Consider the following 26660-nt stretch of genomic DNA (forward strand, 5'->3'; position numbering starts at 1 on the left):
GAGAAACAAGACCAAAAATAAACCACTGGAACTACATCAAAATAAAAAGATTTTGTAAGCAAAGGAAACAGCAAAACAAAAGACAACCTACTGAATGGAGAAAATATTTGCAAATGATATATCTGATAAGGGGTTAGTATGCAAAATATATAAAAATGTATACAACTCAAAACTGGAAAAAAAAAACAGTTTAAAAATGGGCAGAAGACATGAACAGACATTTCTCCAAAGAAGACATACAAATGGCCAACAGACATGAAAAGATATTCAATATCACTCATCATCAGGTAAATGCGAATCAAAACCACAATGAGAGATCACCACACACATGCCATAAAGGCTAAAAATCAAAAACACAAGAAACAACAAGGATTGGCAAGGATGTAGAGAAAAAGGAACCCTCTTACACTGTAGTAGTAATGCAAACTGATATAGCCACTGTGGAAAACAGTACGGCAGTTCCTCAAAAATTAAAAATAGAATTACCATATGATCCAGTAATTCCACTACTAAGTATTTACCCAAACAATATGAGAACACTAATTTGAAAAGATCTATGCACCCCTATGTTTACAATAACCAAGATATGGAAGCAGCCCAAGTGCCTGTCAATAGATGAATGGGTAAAGATGTGGCGTATATGTATATATACATGCATGCATACAAATACACATACATACGTGGAACATTACTCAGCATAAAAAAAGAATGAAATCTTGCCATTTGCCACAACATGGAGGGATCTAGAGGGTATAATGTCAAGTGAAATAAGCCAGAGAAGGACAAAAACCATGATTTCACTCATATGTGGAATTTAAGAAATCAACTAAATCAGAAAAAAAAAAAAAAAAAAACTTAAATATAGAGAACACACTGGTAGTTGCCAGAAGGGAGGTGGTGGGGAAATGTGTGAAACAGGTGGAGATGATTAAGAGTACACTTGTGATGAGCACTGAGTTATGTATAGAATTATTAAGTCACTATATTGTACTCCTGAAACTAATATAACACTGTACATTAATTACACTGGAATTTTTATTTTATTTTTTTTAAGTTTATTTATTTTTAGAGAGAGAGATACGGTAGGGGCAGAGAGAGAGAGAGAGAGAGAGAGAATCCCAAGGAGGCCCTGGACTGTCAGCACAGAGCCTGATGCAGGGCTCAAACTCACAAACCAAGAGATCATGACCTGAGCTGAGGTCAAACCCTTAACCAATGAGCCACCCAGGCCCCCCTATACTAGAATTTTTAAAAAAGGAATAGGAGAGAGAAATACACATCAACACAGCACTAAAGACTTCAATTCCACTCTTCCAATAATGCATAGAACAACCAGACAGAAGATCAATAGGCAAATGGAAGAATTGAATAACACTATAGAACAATTGGACCTACCAAAGATATAGAACACTCCACCCAACAAGAGCAGAATGTACATTCTTCTCAAGTACACATGGTACGTCCTCCATGATAGACCACATGTTAGGTCACAAAACAAGATATGAAGTTACCTTTTCCTATCACAATGGAATGAAACTAGAAATCTATAGCACAAAACCAGAAAATCCAGAAATATGGGAAAATTAAATGATACGCTCTTAAACAATCAGTGCATCAAAGAATTTACAAAAAAAAATAGAGAATACCTTGAGACAAATGAAAAATAAAACACAATATACCAAAACATATGGGATATAGTGAAAGTAGTGCTAATAGGGAAGCATATCACTGTAAATGAGGACTATAAAAAAGCAGAAAGATCTCAAATTAACCTAAGGTAATACCTCAAGAAACTAGAAAAAGAAGAACCCAAACATGGAAGGAAGGAAATAAAAATTAGAGCAGAGATAAACTAAATAAAGAGAAAAACACTTAAAAAAAAAATCAATGAAACTAAGCGATTTTTTTTTTTTAATATTTATTTTTGACAGAGACAGACAGACAGACAGAGTGCAAGCAGGGGAGGGCAGGGAGAGAGGGAGACGCAGAATCTGAAGCAGGCTCCAGGCTCTGAGCTGTCAGCACAGAGCCCGATGCGGGGCTTGAACTCACAAACCAGGATATCATGACCTGAGCTGAAGTCAGATGCTTGACTGACTGAACCACCCAGGTGCCCTGAAACTAAGAGACTGAAAACAATTTTTTTTTAATGCTTATTTTTGAGAGAGAAACAAAGTGTGAGCGGGGGAGGGGCAGAGAGAGAGAGAGAGCAAGACAAAGAACCTGAAGCAGGCTCCAGGTTCCAAGCTGTCAGCACAGAGCCCAATGCGGGGCTCGAACTCACGAACCTTGAGACCATGCATGACTTGAGCCAAAGTAGGATGCATAACCGACTGAGCCACTGAGGCGTCCCTTGAAACTAAGATTTTTCAAAGAGCAATATAATTGACAGACCCTTGTCTAGATTAATTTTTTAAAAAGATTCAAAACTAAAATCCTAAATAAAAGAGAAGAATTTATCACCAATACCACAGAAATAAAAGGCGTTATGGAAAATTCTAGGGACAGTTATCCGCCAACAAATTGAATAAACTAGAATGGATAAAATCCTAGAAACATTCTTCTGCCAAGACTGAATCATGAGGTAACAGAAAATCTGAACAACTAGTGATGAGCAAGATTATTGAATCCGCTATCAAAGCTCACCAAGAGCAAAGGCTCACCAAGAAGGGAAGAGCCCTAGCCCATTAGGAGGCATTGGTCTAGCTACAAAGGCCAGGGGAGCTGCCAAGCAGACGACCCAACCGTTTCTGAAGGCCTGTCTGAAATGCTGTCGGTTTGAGCTAAAGGTTTCACGGCAAACCAAAGCGCGTGTGAAGATAAGTGGTTGAGGGTCTATTTCCCCAAATGCCTGTTGACTCCAGGATTTCCATTTCCTCCACTCAGGTGGGGGCGGGGTGTCAGTCAACCAACAGTGTGGAACCCAGTTATTGTGAAGCCTTAACCTGAAATGGTTCCGCTTGTCCCTGTAACTGTCCCCCCGCCATCTTCTGGAGGTCTCCCTCATTTGGGAGCAGTTCCCTTAAGAATGCCTTGGCCCAGTTTCACAGCTTTCTAGCCACTTCATTTGTTTCATTCTGATATCCCATCTTGAGCTGAGTTCTCCTTTCTCTTCTCTTCCTTCCCAGAGTGTGTTTGGTAGAGGCGGGGGGGGGGGGCGGGGGGGGATCTTCCAGTCCACTGTGCACTAGTTCTTCCCCAAGTCCCCTCTAGTGTGGGGTGGGAACTGCTCTCTGAGACCAACTCCTAGGCGGGCAGGCCTTTGCCATCTTGCTTCTTGACTTTTAGGAACTAGGGCCCCCTCCCCAGGCAGCTGTCACCGGACATTCTCTCTCTGCTGTTCAGGTGGCAGAGGGAACCCCAGCAAGCCTGCTGACTGATCATCTGGGCAGCGTGTGCGGTGCCAATGCCAGGCTCCCTCCAGGCAGGCACCCTGCTCTGCTGAGTGGGGACACACCCAGGAAGGGACGAGTTTCTTCAGAAGGACTGGCTGCCACCCCTCCCCAGCTCAGTGTTCAGACGCAGGCTCGGAAGCTGAACATGGGACAGGTCTGAAGGCAGAACGGGCTGGGTCAGAAACTACTGCTTCCCTATAAGCCTGTGTGGAGGGGCTGGCCCACCTCAGCCCCTGCCTCAAAGGCCGGGGAGAATCTTCGCCTTCTGTCTTCAGCTTTGGGCCTTTGTCACTTTTCAGGACAGCAGGAGACATTGCACTCCCTGTCCTGTGGGAGGACAGGAGAGGGACATTGCTCCTAACTATGGCATTTGAATGGCCAAAGTAAGGGTGCCGACCGTGAAAGGAGACACAGGCACTATGGGAAGAGCACAGGCTTCAAGTCAGTCACTGGTTCAAACCCCAGGTGGGCCATGTATCAGTCGGGGGATCTTTAGCAAGTAACTTGTCTGTGCCTCAGTCTGGTCATCTCTAAAATGCCTTCTTCAGGGCACCCGGTTAAGTGGCTCAGTCGGTTAAGTGTCCAACTTCCCACTTCCGCTCAGGTCACGATCTCAGGGTTGGGTTCCAGAGTTCAAGCCACACATCAGGCACCCTGTTGTCAGTGCAGAGCCCGCTTCAGATCCTCAGTTCCCTCTTTCTGCCCCTTCCCCCCCTAAATGCATGCATGCATACATACATACATACATACATAAAATGGCTTCCTCACTGGGGAGTTATAACATCTTGCCAGCATTAACAAATGACCTTTCCCTTCCTCGGTTAGCATTTGCTTCTGCTGGGACAGGGGCCAGTGGTGGGAGCAGCTGCACCTGGCTGTGTGCCAGACCAGACCAAGGATCCCCTGCAGCTGGACAGCCCACAGAGGATCCCGTTCAGAAAAGTGCCAATCTGGTCCTCCTTGACCAACGCATGGCTTGATTCAACTCCAGCCAAGAAACACATACAACTGCAAAAAGTGTAAAGAAACCTGTTAGTGTTTACTCTTCCGCACTCCCATTTTTACTCAGCTCAGCCCGCCCCTCAGTGTGCAACCTTCCAGGGGAGGCTGTTTCACAGGCCGCTTTAGGGATAAAAAGAGGACTTGAAACAGAGAACTGAAAGAGAGAAAAGTCTCAGTCAATCTTTCTCATGATTGCAGGCTCAACACTCCTACACACAATATTAACAAAGAGAATTCAACATTAGATTAAAAGGACAATTACTTCAACAAGTTGGGATTGTCTCAAAATGTAACTAAGGTTTAACAAAATATCTATGCATAAATTCTATCAGTAAATGTTTGCTAAAACACTACTAGTAAGACTTGTTGCAAAAACATGTGTTTAACATGTTATTTTTAAAGTACTCTTGTACTGGGGTGCCTGGGTGGCTCAGTAGGTTAAGCGTCCAACTCTTGATTTTGGCTCAAGTCATGAGATCAAGTCCTGTGCTCTGCACGGAGTATGGAGCCTGCTTGGGATTGTCTGTCCCTCTTTCTGGGTCCCTGTCTCTCTGCCCCTCCCCTGCGAGTGTGCTCTTTCCCTCTCAAAATAAATAAGTAAACATTAAAAAATGGCCTTAAAAAAACAAAGTACTCTTGTACTTTAACTTGTTATTCTAAACCAAAAGCCAATATTATATTTGATAAAATTCTAGAGACTCTGTTATTTAAATCGAACAAAACAAGGATGCCTGTTATCACCATTAGCACTATACTAGTGTTCCGGAAGCTCTGGGCAATGCATCAGGACATGAAACAGAAAGGAGGCAAAAAAAAATATCATCAAGAACAACAATTTGTTCTCATTATTTGCAGATGATTGTCGTTTACTCGTTCATTAATTCACCAAATATACATTAAGAGCCTCCTCCACATCCACTCCATTAAGGACTCAGAATGCCAAACTTCCTGTCCCCACATAGCTGACATGAGGAGGAGGAGTGGAGAGACCTCGAAACAAAACAAACAATGCGCCTTGAAGAAAACTCATGCAGCTAATGAAATAACAGAGGGGAGGGAGCCATTTTGTCTCAGGTCAGCCTACCAGAGGAAGGACTATTTGACCACAGCCTGAAAGGTACAAAAGAGTAAGCTGTGGGACAATTGGTCTGTTTTCCAGGCCAGGGAGCAGCAAGGGCAAGGCTCTGGCATAGGGACAAGGTTAGAAAGCTGGAAGATTAGACAGCAATGTGCTCAAGCAAAAGCTAGGAGAAGGGAAAGGGCTCAAGACAGGGCCAAGTAGCAGGCAACCAGAGGACTAATTGTTGTAGGCAGCATAATGGCCCCCAAAGATGGCCATGTCCTAAACCTCGGAATTTGTGATTATGTTAGGTTACTTGGCAAAGGAGAATCAAGTTTGCAGATGGAAATAAGGTTGCTAATCAACTGACTTGGAGATGGGGAAATTATCCTGGATTATCTGAGTGGTCCCAGTGCAATCACAAGTGTCCCTAAATGTTAAAAAGGGAGGCAGAAGAGTCAGTGCCAGAGTCATGTGTGATATAACAAAGACTCAACTGGTCATTGCTGGCCATTGCTGACTTTGAAGATGGAAGGGGGCCATGAGCCAAGGAATGCAAGAAGTCCCTAGAAGTTAGACAGTGTGAAAACACAGATTATTTCCTAAAATCTCCAGGAAGGAACATAGCCCTACTTCAATTACCTTAAAAAAATTTTTTTATTATCTTAATTTTAGGCCAATGAAACTCAACTTGGACTTTTGATCTCCAGCATTGTATGATAATATACTTGTGTTTTTAAGCTACTAGTTTGTGTTCATTTGTAACAGCAATAATAAGAAACTAATGCAGTGGTGGATTACATTGATTTATTTTCAAATAATGAAATACCACTGCATCCCTGGAATAAACCCATTTGGTGTATAATTCTTTTATAGTGCATCTATATTTATGAGGGATTCTTTTTTGTGCTATCACTGTGCAGTCCGATAGGTTAATTCTGAAGTGTTCCCTAGAAGAGATTTATACAATTTAGAAGTCTTCGGATGTTTAGAATTCTCCAGCTAAGCCATTTGACCTGGAAATTTCTTTTACAGGATTTTAAACTGCAGCTTCAGTATCTCAAAGGTTATAGGGCTAAACTATTTTAGATTACATGAATTTGATAGTTTTACTTTTCAAGGAATTGGTTCACTTCATCTAAGATGTTGAATTACTGTGCATTGAGTCGTGTAGGACTCCTTTATTATCCTTGTGCAGGGTCTGTCGTGATATTCCCCGTTTCACTCCTGATACTGATCATTTCTCTTCTCCATTTTAAAAATTTGTCAGTCCTTCTAGAAGTTTGTCAATATTATTGATCTTTTCAAAGAATCTCTTTTGGTTTCGTTGATTATTTTCTATTATTTTTCTGCTTTGAATTCCTTAGATTTCTGCCCTGATTTTGATTATTTCCTTTATTCTGCTTGCTTTCTGCTTATTTTGGTCCAGTTTTTCAAGATGGGAGCTTGTGCTTTTGGTTTAAAACATTGTTTCTTTGTTATGAAAGTATTTAGTGCTATAAATCTCCCTCTAAGCACTTCCTCAGCTGTGTCTCACATTTTGATATGTTGTATTTTCACTGTCATTCAGTTCATTCAGTTAACATTCATGTTCATCTTTTTAATTGCCCTTGAGACTTCCTCTTTGACATGTGTATTATTTAGAAGAGTGTTGTTCAGTTTCCAAGTGTTTAGAAATTGTCCTCTTTTTTCTATTTATTTCTAATTTGAATTAATTATAGTTAAAGAACACCATCTGTATTATTTACATTTTTAAAAATTTGTTGAGATTTACTTCATGACATTTGGTAAATGTTCCATGGGCACTTGAAAAAAAATGTGTAATCTGCTCTTGTTGGGTAGAATGTTTTGTAAATTCAATTAGATTCCATTGGTTGAGAATTAGGATGATGAATTCTTCTATATCCTTGTTAATTTTCTAATTGTTCTATCAGTGTTGAGAAAGGGATGTTGAAGTTTCCAAATTTATTTGTGGATCTATTTCTCCTTTCAGTTCTATCAGTCTTTCCTTCAGATTTTGCAGTGCTGGTGTTTAGAGCATGCATACACATGTAATATTGCTATATCTTCTTAAGGGATTGACCTTTTTATCATTAGTAATGTTCCTTCCCATCTCTTTTCATTTTCTTTGCCCTGAAGTCTTCTTTGTCTGAGAATATAACCACACCTGCTTTGGTTTTTGCATATGTCTTTCCCCATCTTTTAATTTTCAACCTACCTAAATTGTCATATTAGAAGTGAGTTTCTTATAGATAGTGTACAGTTGAGACATTTTAAAATTCAGCTTGCCGATCTTTTAATTGGTATATTTAGACCACTTACATTTAATGTGATTATTGATGTGAGGATCAAGTCTACCACTTTTTTAAATGTTTGTTTTGCTTTTAACTTCTTAGTTCTCATTTTCTTACTTTCCTGTGGGTATTATTTATTATTTTATTGCTTTAGGATAAGACTTTAGAGCAATTTTAGGTTCACAAAACATATATATAAGGTACAGAGATTTCCCATATACTTTCCACACCCACACATGCATAGCCTCCCCCATTATTAACATCATTCACCAAAGTGGTACGTTTGTTACCAAGGATGAAACTATATTGCCAAATTATAATCACTCAATGTCCATAGGCCACCTTAGGGTTCACTCTTGGTCTTGTACATTCTATCGGCTTGGAGATATGTATAATGACATATATCCATCATAATATCATACAGAGTATTTTTATTGTCCTAAAAATCCTCTGTGCTCTGCCTATTTATCCCACCTCTAACTCCTGGCAACTACTAATCTTTTTATTATCTCTATAGTTTTTATTTTCCAGAAAGTCATATAGTTGAAATCAGGTCATATGTAGGTTTTTCAAATTGGCTTTTTTTCCCACTTAGTAATATACGTTTAAGGTTACCCCATGTCTTTTCATAGCTTGATAATGCATTTCTTTTTAGTGCTAAATAATATTCCATTGTCTGTGTGTACCACAGTTTATGTATCCATTCAAATGGACATCTTAGGAAAAAAAACCAATAAATGGATGTCTTAGTTGCTTCTAAGTCTAGGTGTTACAAATAAATCTTCTATAAACTTTCATGGGTGGGCTTTTGTGTGGACATAAGTTTTCTACATTTTTGGGTGAACACCAAGGAGTATAATTACTGTATTCTGTGTAAAAGGAGGTTTAATTTTGTAAGAAATTGCCAACTGTCTTCCAAAGTAAGGATACCATTTTGCATCCCCACCAGCAATATATGAGAGCTCCTGTTGTTCCAAATTCTTGTCAGCATTTGGTGTTGCTGGTGTTCCAAATTTTGGCCATTCTAATAGGTATGTAGTGGTATCTCATTTTAACTTGCATTTCCATGATGACATATGATGTGCAACATGTTTTCATATGCTTATTTGCCATCTGTTTATCTTCTTTGGTGAGGTGTCAAAGTCTTTGGTCCATTTTTTTAATTGGTTGTTTTTTATTGTTGAGTTTTAAGAGTTCTTTGTATATTTTGGGTAACAGTCCTTCATCAGGTATGTCTTTTGCAAATATTTTATCCCAGTCTGGTCTTGTCCTCTCATTCTCTCAATAGTCTTTTACAAAGCAGAAGCTTTTTAACTTTAATAAAGTTCAGTGTATCAGTTATTTCTTTCATGGATTGAACCCTTGTTTTTATTCTATTCATTTATTTATTTACTTATTTATGTGAGAGGAAGAAAGAGATTGAGTAGGGGAGAGTGAGAGAAAGAATTTTAAGCAGGCTCCACTCTCAGCACAGAGCCCAATGCAGAGCTCTATCCCATGAACCCAGGATCACGACCTGAGCTGAAATCAAGAGTCGGACACTCAACTGACTGAGCCAGCCAGGTGCCCCAAAGCCTTTGTTGTTCTATCTAAAAAAGCAGCACTAGGGGCGCCTGGGTGGCTCAGTCGGTTAAGCGGCCGACTTCGGCTCAGGTCACGATCTCACACTCCGTGAGTTCGAGCCCCGCGTTGGGCTCTGTGCTGACAGCTCAGAGCCTGGAGCCTGTTTCAGATTCTGTGTCTCCCTCTCTCTGACCCTCCCCCATTCATGCTCTGTCTCTGTCTCAAAAATAAATAAACGTTAAAAAAAAAAAATTAAAAAAAAAAAGCAGCACTATACCCAAGGTCATATAGGTGTTCTCTTATGTAGTTGTCTAGGATTTACTGTTTTGCGTTTTACATTTAGATCTATCATCCATTTTGAGTTAATTTTTGTGAGGGGGTATAAGGCTCTTTTTTTTTTTTTTTTTTTTTTTGGTATGGAGAGGTGTTGTTCCAGCACCATTTGTTAAAGAGACTATCTTTGCACCACTGTATTGCCTTTGCTCCTTTGTCAAGACTATATTTGTGGGGGTCTTTTGGGGACCTTTTGATTCTGTTCTATTGATCTACAGATGTCTATCTTTTCACCAATACCACACTGTCTTTATTTCTGTAGTTTTATTAAGTCTTCAAGTCAGATACCATCAGTCTTCCAATATTGTCTTTCTTCAATACTGTGTTGACTATTTTTGGTCCTTTGCCTCTCCATACAAACTTTAGAGTCAGTCTATTGAGATCTATAAAGTAACTTGCTAATTTACCCTGAGGATATGTCCTGTTAAGAAGAACAGAGTGCTCTGGCATATTTCAAAACTGTTCCTTTTCCCTACCCTATGCCTGATGCCCTGTGGTGGTGTTTTTTCCTTGATATTTAATTGTGAGAATCTGGTCAAGCTCCTGGAGGTAAATCTCACTATCTTGTGGAGGCTCTCCTATAACTGGGTCCCCCTTCGAGTTTTTCTCTCAGACTTGTCCACACTGAGCCTCTAGCAATTACAGCTCAGATTTTTTGAGCTGGCACCTGGCACTGGTTTCTAATCATGAGTCTCTGCTCCTCTGGTGAGCTGCGACTCTATTTGCCTGTTTGACTCTCCAATCTCAGAGCAGTAGTTTGCTCTATGTCCTCCCCTTTCTTATGGATCCAAGAAGAGTTGTAGGTTTTTTAGTCTGTTCGGCTTTTTACTTGTTGTTAGAATGGAGCAGTGACTTCCAAACTCCATACATGTGGAACTGGAAATCAGAAGTCCTTCCTATAGATTTTAGACTAACATTTGGATTTTCCTTATAGTTTTTATTTTCTTTTACTTTTTTTTCTAAAGCTTATTTATTTATTTTGAGAGAGAGAACATGAGCAAGGGAGGGAGAGAATCCCAAGCAGGCTCCAAGCTGTCAGCACAGAGCCTGACACGGGGCTCGATCTCACTAACTGTGAGATCATGACCTGAGCTCATATCAAGAGTGGGACACTGGGGTGCCCGGGTGGCTCAGTTGGTTGGGTGTCTGACTCTTGATTTCGGCTCAGGTCATGATCTCATGGTTCGTGAGCCGGAACCCTGCATCAGGCTCTGCACTGGCAGCATGGAGCCTGTTTGGGATTCTCTCTCCTCCTCTCTCGCTGCCCCTCCCCCCACTCATGTTGTCTCTGTCTCTCAAAACAGACAATACACACGTGTCCTCAATATACTCATGAGATTTTTGTATCAGAAGTAGTTGTCATATTACAGTTGACCCTTGAACAATGCAACCTCTTGTGGGGTGCCAACCCCTTGTACAGTTGAAAAGTCTGCATAAAACTTTTGACTCCCCAAAACTGAACTGCTAATAGCCTACTGCTGACTGGAAGCCTTACTAATAACCAGGAGCTTTACTGACAACATCAAGAGTCAATTAACACATATTTTGTATGTTACATGTATTCCTATAATAAAGCATACTAAAGAAAATATTGAGAAAATCACATGGAAGAGAAAATAGATTTACAGTACTGTATGTATACTTATGAAAAGAAATGATGTTTAGGGAGCCAGGACAGGAGCTGCGGGCCTGGAGCAGGGATGGGGACGTTCAGCAGCCTGGTGGCCACAGCTTAGGAGCAGCAGCAGCTGCCAGGCAGGACTTCGGAGGGCAAGAGCAGCCTGCAAGTACCGTACAGCTGCCCCATTTGCCTGGGGGTGTACCACCAGCCCATGGCCATCAGCAGCTGTGACCACATGTGAGCATGCCAGCCTCCAGGAGGTGACAGGGCAAGGCCCCACCAGGGGGGAGACCCACCACCAAGAGTCTATTCCTGGCCAGGAGGGTCCCAGGCCCTCCAGCTATCCCTGCACAGCCCCAAAGCTGGGGGCAGAGGACCGGGAGCCTGGGTGCTGGGGCCACCAGCTGTCCTTGCTCTCTGGATATGTTCCTATACTTTAGCCCCAACTTCTGCCTGCCAGCCCTGCTCGGATACTCAGAGGGCAGCAGGTAAGACTTTTGTGCTTGTTGCCTTAGATTCATTCTTGTGGAGACTGGGCTGGGCAGTTGTAAATCAATGCCATGTGGCTTTTACTGTCAACTCAAGAAAAATAAAAAAGGTAATAGTCCACCTGTAAATGGACCCACGCAGTTCAATCCCATCTAGTACCTGTATTTACCTTACTTACATGCTTCTCCTGTGTCCCTGAAATGATGCAATGAAAGCTAGGTCAAATGCAAAGACACAGTCTATATTTTAAGCGATGAACACAGAACTTAGGCCATTTATGTACAAGAGAAAGAGGCCTCCTTCTCCCTTTTTCAGAGAGTCTCCTTGGACATGTCTTACTCTAACCCTTTGAAATAAAACCTCCAGAGTCCAAATAAAGCTCAACGGTCAGCTTTTAAAATGTACAAATGTCTGTGTGTCCTTGGTTTCATTCCTTTTGAAATTTCAAAAGCCGTTACCTAGGAAGATAATGTTGTAACCTAGGTGTCCATCCTAGAACATAATCTTTTTTTTTCTCTTGGAGAGATAAGAAAAGGCTACTGGATGGGAATAGTTAGCTCTGCCATCAGGGAAACAAATGATTGCAGATCTAATCCTAATGATATGTGCAAAGTAACATGTTTTGGGAGGTGGGGAGTGAAAAAAAAAATCCTCTGTTGAATATTAATTTCTAATCTCCGGAGTCTGAGGCTCTGATAGGAACACTGAGAAATCAAGGGGACACTTATTTTCCCTTATTTCCCTTATTTCTCTTGCCTCCCTTTTCCCCTTCCCCATTTACATTACAATTGTCTTAGCTGGTCCACAACGAGGACCACATCAGAAAATGCAGTAATTTTTGTTTCAACCAAACATAATTTAGAAAAGTCAAGGGAAAAAAAAAAAGAAAATCTATTATATATTTACTCCTTTTCTGTCCTTCTTGCTGAGGTTCCAAGATTCTTTCGTGTTTTGGTAATGGCTCACCTACATCCAATTCACGCATTTCAAGTGTACGACTCAGTATTTTTCACATATTCGCAGAGGTGTGCCACCGTCACAGTCATCAGTTTTAGAACATTTTCATCACCCCAAAAAGAAACCCCATACTCTTTAGCTCTCACCCTCCACGTCGTGGGCAACCACAAAACTACTTTCTCTCTGGGCAGATTTGCCTATTTTGGAGATTTCATATAAATGGAATCTTGACATATATAATGTTTTCTGACTGGCTTCTTTCGCTTAGCATAATATTTTCTAGGTTCATCCCTGTTGTAGCACGTGTCAGTACTTCATTCCTTTATATTCCCAGGCAATATTAATAACATTCCATTGGGTGGATATACCATATACGATTTACCTATTCATCAGTTAATGGACATTTGGGTTGTTTCCACTTTTCAGCTATTACGAGCAACGCTGCCAGCAACATTTACGTACAAATTTCTGTGGGAAGTAGGCTTTCATTTTTCTTGGGGACAGGACTACGTGTGAAACTGCTGGCTCACACGGTAACTCGAGGTTTAAATCTTTAAGGACATGCCTAAAGGTCTTCCAAAGCAGCAGTGCCATTCTACATTCCCACCAGCACTATGAGGGCTCCCATTTCCACACATCCTCACCAACACCTGTTATTGTCCGTCTTTTCCATAATAACCATCCTAGTGAGTGTGGAGTAGATCTCATTGTGGCTTGGCTTCACTTTTTTCTGGTGACCAATGGTGCGCGCGTTCTTTAGCTCTGGTTATTGGTCATTGTTTTATCTTCTTTGGCGAAATATCTATGCAGATACTCTGCCCATTCTTAACTTTTTTTCCCCCAACTGATTGACTTGGTAGAGTTCTTTATTATAGATGCAAGACCCTTATCATATACCTGATTTGAGAAACCCTTCTCTATTATGTGGGCTGTCTTTTCACTTTATGGCATTTTTTGAAGTACAAATGTTTAAAATTTTTACGAGATCCAAATTATCCATTTTTTCTTTGGTTCTTGTGCTTAGGGTGTTCTATTTAAGGAAGCACTGCCAAATCCAAGGTCACAAAGATGTGCTCCCATGTTTTCTTCTAAGAGTTTTATAGTTTCAGCTGTCACATTTAGGTCTTCTATCTTTCTTAATGTTTGTGTATAATATGTTAGGGGTTAAGATTCCTTCTTTTTTCATTTCCTTTGTTAAGAATTTCCTTTAGCCATTCTTTCAAAATAGCTCTACTGGCAATGACTGTTTTAGTTTTACTTTTTTTTTTTTAAGTTTTTAAGTTTATATGTAGTTTAAGTATATATAGAGAGAACAAGAACCAGCAGGGGAGGGGCAGAGAGAGATGGGGACGGAGGATCCAAAGCAGGCTCTGTGCTGACAGCAGAGTGCCCAATGCAGGGCTCGAACTCACTGTGAGATCATGAACTGAGCCAAAGACGGACCCTTAACCAACTGAGCCACCCAGGTGCCTCTGTTTTAGTTTTTCTTCATTTGAGAAGGTCTTGATTTGCCCTCCATCCCTCAAGGACGTTTTCATGGAATATAAAATTGTGCATTGACAGACCTTTTCTTTCAGCTCTTGAAAAATGTTGTGCCACTTCCTCTGGCTTTTATAATTTCTTATGAGGAATCTACGATAATTTGGATTATTTTTCCTTTACAGGTAAGATGTCATTTTTCTTATTGCTAAGATACTTTTTGTCTTTCCTTTGCAGAATTTTTATTCTGTATCTCAGTGTGGCTTTCTTGGGCTGATCCTGTTGGGGATTTGTTCAGCTTCTTGAGTCTGTTGGCTTGTAACTTTTGTCAAATTTGGGACATTTTCAGCCATTATTTTTTTGAACACTTTCTCAGCCGCACACTTTTCTTCTCATCTCCTCCTGAGGCTTCAGTAATACAAATATTAAATCCCACCACTCCCTGTGGCTCTGTTGTTTTTTTTTTTTTAAACTGTTTCTTCTCTATAGCTCGGATTGGGTAATTTTCTATTTTTTTATTGCTTATATGCTTTTTACTTTTTTATATGGATACATAATTTATGATGATCTAGGTTTTATATTTAAGGTTATATAACTTATATGTATATTATAGTAATTATTATTGTTATTTGCCTATAAACCTCGGGACCCCCTCCATCCCACTCAAATAATAAATGTGAGCATTAGACACCCATTGCCCATTCAGGCCACTTGTATCACCTCTAAAAAGCTTCACCCTCCCACCTGCTCCCACACCTGCTCAAACTCGGAAACCACGCCAAAGCAATTTTGCCACAACCATGTTAACGAGATGACCTTAACCTGGCATCTCAGAGCAAGAAGCTATGTACAGGACAGCACCAAGGGACAACTGGTCAACCAGACATTTTGACACCTCTATCCAAACCCTTCAGAACGGAGTGTGGTTCATGCCACCTACCAAGCAAGCAAAAATCTTCAAAACTGCTCCTGACCCCACAGAGTCACATGGGACTGCAGCTGTCCCGGGGACCCAGCAAGGACTGAGGGACAGGTTCTGTACCAACAAGTGCAAGGGTAGTAACATCCAAGGCCCCACTTGAGGAGAGAATCTCACCTGTGGGTCGTGGGGGTCTCTTTCGCCTTCCAGGATGCCCAGGGCCCCCGGAGGCCAAAGCCCCAGGATACCAGCACAAGCCCCAGGGGCTCCAGGGGCTCCAGGGGCTCCAGGCTTACATCGGCAAGGTCAAAGGCAGGAGCAAACTGAACGCGCAGAGGAACCAAAGGCGACTCCACTTGATAATATCCGGTGCTGCCAGATTTGGCCACCTCCCACCAGCCAACCGTAGCCAATCTCCTCCTTCTCTACAGAACAAGCTGGTTCCCCAGGGAAAAAACAGCCCTTAACTCCCAGAACCCAATCCATACTAATGAATACACCAGTAACAGCTGGTCCTCAGATGCCTTGGGATATCTGTCCCGAGCACTGCTATCCAGAAAGAGCTAGGGCTTAGCCACTGTAGTGCACTTTACAAAGGTTTTAGAAAAAAAGCATGACCTGGGCTGAAGTCTGACGCTCAACTGACTGAGCCACCCAGGCACCCTGTAATATTTTAGCTTTAAAGTTTCCATTTGGGTCTTCTTTAAGTCTTCGATGTCTTTGGTGGGACTTCCTATTTATTTGCTGAGAATTTTTAGATTGTTCGTTTGTTTCAAGCATGTTCATAATTGCCATTGTAGTAACAGCTGCTCTAACGTGCTCGTCAGATCCTTCCAAAATCTGCGTTGTGGAAGGGCTGCTATCTGTTAATTATCTTTTCTCATTCAAGGTATGAGTGGTTTTCATTTCAGCCATTTTGGGTTATGAGCCTCTGGATCTTAATTAAATTTTCTGTTTCACACGCGGCCTCTGTCCGTGTGCGAGGGGTGGGGAGAGGAGGCGAGCGCCATCTGCTGCCGACAGAGAAGGATAGAAGTTTCCTCCTTCCGCCTCCCTTGACGCGGGGGGAGGGGGGAAGGGCACAGGTGTGCGCGTGGTGGAAGTGTAGGCTCCTCACTAGGGTTTCCTTAACCTGGGGGTTGGGGCCCCTTGTTACCGTGGGGCAAGGATAGAAATCTGGACTCCAGACTCCCCATTTGGACACACGGGCTGGTGGCAGCCAGTTTTCCTGTGGTGTTTGCCTGGAGTAGAAGAGGTTGTTGTTGTTGTTTGAGAGAGAGAAGACAGCATGAGCAGGGGAGGGGCGGAGAGCGAGGGGGACAGAGGATACGAAGCGGGCTCTGCGCTGACAGTGAGCCCCATGCAGGCCTCGAACTCACACCACCAGAGCCAAAGTCAAACGCTTAACCGACCCAGGTGCCCCAACAGTTGTTTGTTTTCTGTCTTGCAGGCTGCCTCTTTCCTGGTCCTTCAGCTGGAGGGAGCAGCCTTTCCTTGAGGCTTTTTTTGGTCCGCGCCCGCTGGCCTACGTGCGACTCCGGGTTTTAGGCTTCTCTCACACCCGTTCTAGAGGCGTATAAAGCAAAAACAGTAACAAAAAGAAAAAGCAGAATTCAACATCATCCCCCTCCTGAGATCCTGAGTCTCTAGCTGCCCTGCCTTCTCTCCCCCTTTTAGTGGTTTCTCATTTGAGTTTTATGTTGAATGCCCGATGTTCTTAGGGTGTACTTAGCAGGCCACATGGGGAGACGTGTGTTTATTGTTTCATCTGGAACCAGAAACCCCATTTTCCGTTAACATTTTTAAACGTTTTGCTGCTCCGGAAGGTGGGACGTGTGAACACGCAATACCGAGCCTCCTTCTACGAACCACAACAGCACACGTATTGCTGTGCTTGGTTTACAAAGGGGCTTTACCGTTACCCTCTGTAGCGGTTTTCTAAGGCTGCTGTGACAGATTACCAAAACCTTGGTGGTTTAAAACAACACAGATGTGGGGCGCCTGGGTGGCTCAGTCGGTTGGGCGGCCGACTTTGGCTCAGGTCATGATCTCGAGGTCCGTGAGTTCGAGCCCCGCGTCGGGCTCTATGCTGACCGCTCAGAGCCTGGAGCCTGTTTCAGATTCTGTGTCTCCCTCTCTCTGACCCTCCCCCATTCATGCTCTGTCTCTCCATGTCTCAAAAATAAATAAAACGTTAAAAAAAATTAAAAAAAAAAAAAACACAGATGTATTATCCTGCAGTTCCATCAGCTGGAAGTCTGACATGCGCTAAAATTAGTGTGTTCCTTTCTGTAGTATTTAGGAGAGAATCTGTCCCCGGCCTTTCTCCACCTTCCAGAGGCAGCCCACATTCCCTGGCTCACGGCCTCCTTCCTCTGTCTTCGAAGCCATAGCAGGTCAATTTCTCATAGTTGATGATTCTGACTCCTCTTCTGTCTCCCTTGTACTTAAGGATTCTTGTGACTGTAGTGGGTCCACCTGGATAATACAGGGTAAGCTACCTATGTGAATGTCAGCTGATTAGCAACCCTAATTCCGTCCGAAACAATCTTAATTCCGATTTACCACGAAACCTAACATACTCACGGGTTCCTGGGATTAGCATAGGGACATGATGGAGGGCCATGATTCTGCCTCCCCCACCATCTGACTTCATGCAGGCGACGAGCACCCTGACCCCAGGGGCTACCACTTCTAGTGAGAATTACAAGGAGTCCCCACCAGAACTCTGGAAAGCCAGCACCACTACTGTTGTAACCCTTTGCAGAGAGAAAAATTGAGGTCCCAGAAGATTAGGTATTTTGTCCTGGGTCACAAGACTCTTGCTTATGGGGTGTCTCAGAGCAGGATCAAGACTGCAAGGTCAGATGTCAAAAGCAGGCATATTTCCAGTCAGAGGAGCCCCCCTGTGTGTCGACAGCCTCTTCTGTGCCAGAAAAAGCCCATTTTTAGAGCCAGACAGGGCTAGATTCAAATGTGGCCATGAAAAATCAAAAAGACCCCTGCCTTCTGGAACCTGTGGGGATAGTCTAGCCATGCCTAAGACAGCTCACAGCTAGGGTCACAGTCTCAGGTCTCCCTGTCCTCTGCATCCCAGAAAGAGGGTGGTCATGGTGGGGGATGGTAGTAGGATGGGGTGCCGCACCGACCTCTCCCCGCCTCTCCCAGGGTCCCGGGTCCTAGAGACTAGCCCAGGATGTGATGTGCCCCTTGCTCGAGGCAGGGCTGCATGCAGGCTGGCTCTGTGCTCAGTAAGAGAAAGGGCACCCAGGGGAGGCAACTCTAACTCAGCCACCCTTCCGGGGCCACATGCCCACCTCAGATCATGCCAGCTTTTAGGGGCCCAAGTGATAACTGCACATGGATGAAAGCCCACAGCCTGGGACAACTTGTGTAGCAGGCACCGGCCAGGTACCTTGGCTCCATGATCCCTCTTCCCTTCATCTGGGCTCCCCTCTGCTGGTCTCTGCAAAGCAGAGTCTCCATGGGGGTCCGGGAGGTACCCGGTGGGTCCCAGGGGCTTAGACACCCCAGGAGAACCTCCCCTTGCAATGGAGCCCTTGTCACGCCCCCCCCCCCCCGAGTTGTCTTTGGAGGAAGCCTAACGCAGACTTCCCAAAGTGTGCCCCATGGACGTGTTAGAAATCACGTGCTCAGGCCCTACCCCAGACCTGATGGAACACAAACTCTGCGGTTGACTCTGGTGGACCACTTCCAGCAAAAAATAGACCTATGATATTAATAGATATAAAATGAGCATGTGTTAAACATTGTATTTAGCTCATTATTAATGAAGAAACCTGGAGGATGTTACAATCAATTCAAAAGAGAATCCAAAGAACAGACACATTTGTATACGTCAGGAATATCAGGGGCGCCTGGGTGGCTGGGTCAGTTAAGGCATCCGACTTCAGCTCAGGTCATGATCTCATGGTTTGTGGGTTCGAGCCCCACGTTGGGCTCTGTGCTGACGGCTCAGAGCCTGGAGCCTGCTTTGGATTCTGTGTCTCCCTCTCTCTGCCTCTCCCCCACTCGACTCTGTCTCTCTCTCTCAAAAATAAATAAACATTAAAAAAATTTTAAAAATTTTTTTTTTCAACGTTTATTTATTTTTGGGACAGAGAGAGACAGAGCATGAACGGGGGAGGGGCAGAGAGAGAGGGAGACACAGAATCGGAAACAGGCTCCAGGCTCTGAGCCATCAGCCCAGAGCCCGACGCGGGGCTCGAACTCACGGACCGCGAGATCGTGACCTGGCTGAAGTCGGACGCCCAACCGACTGCGCCACCCAGGCGCCCCTAAAAAATTTTTTTAAATACATCAGGAATATTAAATGAACTTGGATCCAAAACTGGCTTTCCACAGGGGAGAAGGATTGTCTTTACAGCAGAGAGAATTCATTTGCATGGCTGTGGACAAAAATTATTTTGCACTATCAGTCATGCACAACTTATAATTATGTTTTAAATTTATTTATTTACTTACTTATTTATTATTTGTTTATTTTGAGAGAGAGCAAGAGAACACGTGGGTGAAGGGCAGGGAGAATGGGAAGGAGAGAATCCCAAGCAGGCTTATGCTGTCAGCAGAGGACCTGATGTAGGGCTCCATCTTATGAACCGCAAGATCATGACCTGAGCCGAAATCAAGAGTCAGATGCTTAACTGACTCAGCCACCCAGGCACTTCTACAATTTATAACTATAAAACAGCACTTTGGCAATAAAAGGCCAGAATCAGATAACCCCAAGGGTGTGATCTAAACAATTCATAATTTCCATTAAAACATGTTTCCCCCTACATTTGAGAACCCCCAGCTGAAAGGACCCAAAAGAATTTGGTCACACCACAGCCTGGCCTGCTGGGGACATCTCAGGGAGGCCCAGGGCTCCTAGTTAACCCTGGACACCCCAGCCCCATCACTCTTCCCGAGGACTGGAAGAGGTCCAGGCAGCCCCTGCCGTCGCCAACCGCCACCCCCCCCCCCCCGACTGGAGTACTGCATGTTGCTTGTTACTTTGACAAAAACCTTGGATTTCTGTGCTTGGATTATTTTGGCTCATAGTAACCTATGAATGTTTCTGAACCCACTGGGAATACACGATTTACGTGATGGGAGTCTGAAATAATTTGCCTCTAAAAGGAATGAATTTGCCAGGGAATACCAGCTTTCATTACGGACAGATATTGCCAGACATTGGATTCTGGTCACTTCTTTAGAGCTAACATCTACTGAAATGACTAGAATGGCTTCTAAAATGTCAAGAAGTGATGGTTTTACGGGTCTGCACCTATTTTTAGCAGCGGAAAGCGAGGCACCTGTGCTGCCGGGGGAGGAGCTGTGCAGCCCACAGGAGCCGCAGCCACCTGTGACCTCTGCCCCCAAGTTCCAGCCCACGGTGTGATATTGTGTTCGCCTTTTCTCAGTCTGACCTGACGCCCCTCGGCACTGACTGAGGTGGGGAGGTGCTGGGGAATGAGGGCCCGGGTACAGTCCGTGTGCAGAAATGGTCATCTGTGAGCCACAGGAGGGCAAGCAGATGGGACAGGTCATTCCAGGATCAAATAATGTACCCCCAAGAGCAGCGAGAACTTCTCAGAGCAGAAAGCGTGTCCAAAAAGCAACCACGAAGTGTCTGCTACACAGTCATTCCTCAAGAATTGTGTTTAGGGGCACCCGGGTGGCTCAGTTGGTTAAGAATCCGACTCTTGGGGCGCCTGGGTGGCGCAGTCGGTTAAGCGTCCGACTTCAGCCAGGTCACGATCTCGCGGTCTGGGAGTTCGAGCCCCGCGTCGGGCTCTGGGCTGATGGCTCAGAGCCTGGAGCCTGTTTCCGATTCTGTCTCTCCCTCTCTCTCTGCCCCTCCCCCATTCATGCTCTGTCTCTCTCTGTCCCAAAAATAAAATAAACGTTGAAGAAAAAAATTTTTTAAAAAGAATCCGACTCTTGATTTTGGTTCAGGTCATGATCTCACCGTTTGTGAGATCAAGCCCCACCTCGGAGTCTGCTTGGGAGTCTCTCTCTCCCTCTCTCTCTGCCCCTCCCCAGCTTGAGAGTGTGCATGTGTTCTCTCTCTCTCTCCTTCTCTCGCTCTCAAAATAAAGAAATAAACATTAAAAAAAGAGAAATGTGTTTAATCAATCCTGATGGCATTTTCTATGCTCTTCTTTTTTTTTTTTTTTAATGTTTGTTTATTTTTGAGAGAGAGAGACAGAGACAGAGAGAGACAAAGAAAGACAGAGTGTGAGCAGGAGAGGGGCAGAGAGAGAGAGGGAGACACAGTACTTGAAGTGGGCTCCAGGCTCCACACTATGAGCACAGAGCCCAACATGGGGCTCCAACTCACGAACCTCCAGATCATGACCTGAGCCGAAGTTGGACACTTAACCTTAACCGACTGAGCTACCCCGGCGCCCCACTATTCTCTGCCTTAATGAAAGTTGGACTGCCCACCTCCCTAGGGGAGGAGGTTTCATCTGGGCTTAAAAATGAGTAGCTGATCCAGGCTCCTGGGGAGGTCTGGATGGATCAGGCCCCGTGCGGCCTGTGCACAGGCTCCCTGGGAGCATGCACTTAGGGCCAGAGGAGTCAGATCTGGAGCGCAGAGGAGGATGGGCAGAAAAGACGGTGCCCCTGGAGAAGCCAAGAAAGTGAAGGCAAGGAGGCACAACCCCTTCAAGCATTCATTTGTTTAGGAAGCATACACTGAGCGCCTACTACATGCTAGGCTAAAATGGAAACCGTTTATCCAGGAGTTTCCCAGTCGGGGTTGTCTGCAATCTTAAAAGGTGTTCTGTGGGAAATGGATACTGATCACACAGTTGTGTGAAGCTCTGGGTTAGACAAATTTAGACAAATCTCTCTCATTTCCCTGTGTTCTCACCGGAGGTGACTCTGCCAGGGATGTAAGAGGAAGGTGGCAGAGCCTATGAGCAGAGCCCTCTGCGGGAAATACCGATGGACGCAATGGGCAAGCTTGTCCCAGCCAGCCTCCTCCTCGGAAAACAAGGACTCTGAGCCTCCAGGGAGGTTGAGAAGCAGGAGGCCGTTTGGAGAGCAGAAAATCGAGGATGATGAAGGAGCTGGCCAAAGCAGCCTCCCCATCCAGGTCCCTCTTCTTCGAGGTGCTCCCTGAGGAACACAGGGGATTTCCAAGCAGACAGGCTGGCCCCGTCACTTCCCCAAGTCAGTGGCCCCAGAGTGAGTCTCAAGGCTCACTCTGGCGTAGGAGGCCACAGTGTTGGAAAGAATGACATAGAGCCTTAGCTCTGGGCCGCTTCCTCCCGCCAGCCCTGATGGTCCTCTGGAGCTTGCTAGAAGAGCACCGGGCAGCCTGGCTCACTACAGCCTGCATGAGAGTGGCAAACACCAGCAGGTCCCATGTTGGGACTCCCTGATCCTTAGGGTCTCCAAAGGATGTGGGCAATGTCTACTTCCACTTTTGAGTCCAGCTCTGACCGTCAGGCCCTGGTTCCAGCCTGGTTGTGACCTCCTTTCTGCCACTTGCCCCTTGTCTCCACTTTGCACACACCCTCTGACAGGTAGACCCACCTCCTGGCCGGCAGCCAGTTACCACTGGGCCCCAGCACTTGTGGAGACAACGAGCAAAGAACAGCAGGCAAGGGCCACACCTCGTCCTTAGGAATGTTGGAGCCCAACGCCATGGTGGGCACAGAGCACATTCTCCCTGCAAGTCTGCTGACTCACTGGCTGACCTTAGCAATGAGCAGACGTATGTGGATGCTGCCCTCATATTCTCATTGTCTAAAAGGGGAAACTGGTATGGATTAAACAACTGCAAACGATTAAGTTAACAAATACATCGAAGGACCAAGAGAAGAAAATACCAAATTCTGTGGAGGCCACCATCCGAGCTCAGCAGGTAGGGAGCAGTCAGACAGGCTTCCTGCGGGAAGTGAGATTTAAGCTGAGACCCGAAGAATGAGAATGAGTTGGCAAGGTGAAGAGCAGAAGAGAGAACCTTCCAGGTGGAGGGAACAGCATGAACGGGGCCCTGAAGCCCAGCTCTGGCCCGAAACCTGCATGTGGACCAGTGAAGGCAGTGGTGAGGGCCGTGAAGGCCTGATCAGCAATGTGACGCCAGCTGGTTTCACCAGAGAATCCTTACCGAGAGCATCTGCATCAGTGACACAACTGTCCCACCAGCAGCAGCGATTTGTTCCCACAGTTTGCTGCCCCACAGAGGGTTCCTGTAATCTGCCAACCCAGAGTCTTCCCACAGCAGGCCAGATGGCCAGCCCGTCGGCGACAGCTCAGTCAGTAAACAAGTGACAAGGTTCATCAAGGGGAGTCCCGACCAGGGAGATAAGGACTGTCATGAGTTCTGCTCCGAGTGATAGACCCTGGTCACTTTCTGTTCTATGGAGGTGGTGCATTGGTATATAGATGCCATCAATTTAGCTAAACTGCCAGAGAACAGGCCCAGGAATTTAGGGGAATCTTCATGAATCGAGGACCCCGTTAAGTCAGCAGCTTGCTTTAGGGTCTGTGGTGGGGGCCCTGTTTCCCAAAAGACGCGTTGCTGTCACTTCCTTATATAAACTAGACATTTAGTAAGGCCAGGCCCACTGGCTCTTGAGTTGCTGTTCCTATTGAACAGAGAGGTCTGTTGGGCTCTTCTTACCTTGCTAGTCATTGCGTCTGAGTTGATCAACCCCAAAATGGGGATGTCAGGTCAAAGTGTAACAAGGCACCCAGGGGTCAAGCATGCGGTTTCAACAAGAGCTTGCTCGTAACCTCCTCAAATAAAACAAGCAAACAGTATACTGGGGGGCTTGTCCACCAGGTGGCACTGTTACACTAGGAAATGCCCTTGGGTAATCGGGCAGCCATTAAACCTGATGAACACAGATTTCTCTTTCTATTGCTGGAATTCTGTATTGTTTCTGCTGGAGCACCAGGGATGGTTTAGGGAGGAAAGAGGAAAGGGGAAAGTTGCAGTCTACATGACCACTCGTATGTTTGTACATGCTGCAGTTCCGGATGGGAGAATCCCTTCTGGCACTTAGGGGAGGGAAAGTGCAGACACAGAACACATGGATTCTTACTATCCTTCAGCAGGGGGAGCCACAAGGGTACAGCGAATGGCCCACAGGGCCCCACCCACAAGGCCACTTAGGATTTCCTTTCCTACCTTTCCTTCACCAAAACTCCATCAATTGAATTTAGGAGTCTTTGCATGAGAACATGGATCAAGGAGTCTAACATGCATACGAGTCAGGGACTGCAAAGTCCTTAATACCAGGAGACCAGGCTATCCTCTGGCTAGGAGCTCAGGAAGCACAGGGAGTGGTGGAGGCTAGCCCAGGAAGACAGTGGAAGCAAAGCAAAGGAAACAAAGTCAGCTTCTTTTCTCCCTTCCTTTAGGGTCTATACCTGAGCATGGGCACTTCTTCCTCCCAGTTTCTGGTGCCTGTGCCGTGGGGCTTCTCCCCCTCACTGGCCACCACATTCCAACCTGCAGCTGTTGGTGCTTTGGGCACCCATGCCAAGTGCTGAGAAGTGGCCAGGTAAAAAAGTAGTCAGGGTTTACAGTTTGGGCACACACAGTAGGAGATGTAGGAGAACAGATGCTCAAGCAGGACCGTCTTCCCCAACACTTAAGATAATGTCAAAACTAAGGGCACCTGAGTGGCTCGGTCCATTAAGCAACTGACATTGGCTCAGGTCATGATCTCATGGTTGGTGAGTTCACGCCCTGTGGGGGCTCTGTGCTGACAGCTCAGAGCCTGGAGCCTGCTTCAGATTCTGTGTCTCCCTCTCTCTCTGCCCTTCCCATGCTCACACTCTGTCTCTCTCTCTCTCTCAAAAATAAATAAACATTAAAAAAAAATGTCAAATATATATTAGATAACTTAAAATGGAATACTAAAAACACACACAAAAAGTTTAACCCAAAGATAGGAAAGGAGAAACAAAAATGAAAAATAGAGGGAATAAGTAGAAAAAAATAATAAAATAGGAGGTCTAGATCCAAATATATTGGTAATTACATTAAATGTAAATGAAGTAAACACACGAATAAAAAAGATTGACAGCATGGAGTTTTTAAAAAGTGATCCAAGTACATCCTGTGTAAAGAAACTCTTTAAATATTATGATATAGGTAGGATAAAAGAAAAAGTATTAAAAAAAAAAACAACTATAACATGGAAGTCCCAAACAAAACAAAGCAAGGGGCAACCATATGAATATCAAAGTAAACTTCAGAGCAAAGAAAATTACAAGTTAAAGACAGACATTACTTAGTGATAGAAGAACCAATTCACCAAGAAGACATAACAATTCTAAATGTATATACCCAAAAATAGCGTTTCAAAATATAAGAAGCAAAAATTGTCAGAGCAGAAAAGGAGTAGATGTATCCACCATTATACTTGGAAACTGCAACTGTCTTCTGTATGTCATATATAGAAATAAAAGACAGAAAATTAGCAAAGATAGAACAGAACAACACCACCAACTACCTTGAATTAATTGATATTTATAGAACACTCCACACAACAGCAGACTACACATTCTTTTCAAGTGCACATGGAACGTTTAACGAGACAGACCATACTGTGAGTCATAAATCAAACTTTAACAAATTTAAAAGGATTCAAATCATAGAAAATATGCTTTCTGACTACAATGGAATTAAACTATAAGTCAATAACAGGAGGATAACTGAAAATTCTCCAAACACTAGGAAAGAAATGACGTTTTTCCGAAAGAAATCTCAAAGGAAATTAGAAAATATATTAAACTGAAAGAAAATTAATATATAACATATCAAAATTTGTGGGATGTAGCTAAAGTGGGAGATGAGTTTACTGCATTAAGTGTTTATATTACAAAACAAGGAATGTCTCGAAGCAAACACCTGTGCTTCCCTACAAGAAACTGATGGGAGGAGGGGGCAAAATAAACCCAAAGCAAGTAGGAGGAAGGAAATAATGAAGAATGGTTATTAATAAAATTGGAAACAAAAAAAACAGAAAATCGATGAAACCAAAAAGTGGTTCTTTGAAAGACCAGTAAAATTGATTTTCTCTAGTCAGACTAATAAACAGAAAAGGAAAGAAGACAGAAATTACCAAATCAGGAATGGAAAAGGAAAGGCAACTACAGATCTTATAGACATTAAAACAATAACATCTCTATGCAAATGAATGTGGCAAACTACATGAAATGGACCAAACTGTCCAAACCCACAAACTATCAAAACTCACACATCATAATACAGGTAACTCTCAATTTTAAAACATTCTTGGGACACCTGGGTGGCTTAGTCGTTAAGTGTCCAACTTCAGCTCAGGTCATGATAGCGTACTTCATGAGTTAGGGCCCCGCATGGGGCTCTGTGCTGACAGCTCCGAGCCGGGAGCCTGCTTTGGATTCTGTGTCTCCCTCTCTCTGCCTCTCCCCTACTCACGCTCTCTGTCTCTCAAAAATAAATAAACATTAAAAAAATTTCTTAAACATTCTCATTGCCCCAAAAAGAAACCCTGTGTCCATTAGCAATCACTTCCTATTGCTCCCCAAA

At 44.0% G+C, this 26660-nt stretch overlaps 2 long non-coding RNA genes across 2 annotated transcripts in view; both read right to left on the reverse strand.

Moving 5' to 3' along the window:
- LOC147575585 (uncharacterized) overlaps positions 1 to 16010 on the reverse strand; it is a 39793-nt gene extending 23783 nt beyond the window's left edge. Inside the window, exon 1 of the long non-coding RNA XR_015242536.1 lies at positions 15290 to 16010. This is a non-coding gene — a long non-coding RNA (uncharacterized LOC147575585). The remainder of the gene's footprint in view (positions 1 to 15289) is intronic.
- Positions 16011 to 16420: 410 nt separating this feature from the next.
- LOC147575586 (uncharacterized) overlaps positions 16421 to 26660 on the reverse strand; it is a 63584-nt gene continuing 53344 nt past the window's right edge. Inside the window, exon 3 of the long non-coding RNA XR_015242537.1 lies at positions 16421 to 16678. This is a non-coding gene — a long non-coding RNA (uncharacterized LOC147575586). The remainder of the gene's footprint in view (positions 16679 to 26660) is intronic.

This window comes from Puma concolor, chromosome D3 (assembly GCF_028749965.1).
Source record: "Puma concolor isolate L17-30 chromosome D3, mPumCon1.1.hap2, whole genome shotgun sequence".
Taxonomy (NCBI): Eukaryota; Metazoa; Chordata; class Mammalia; order Carnivora; family Felidae; genus Puma; species Puma concolor.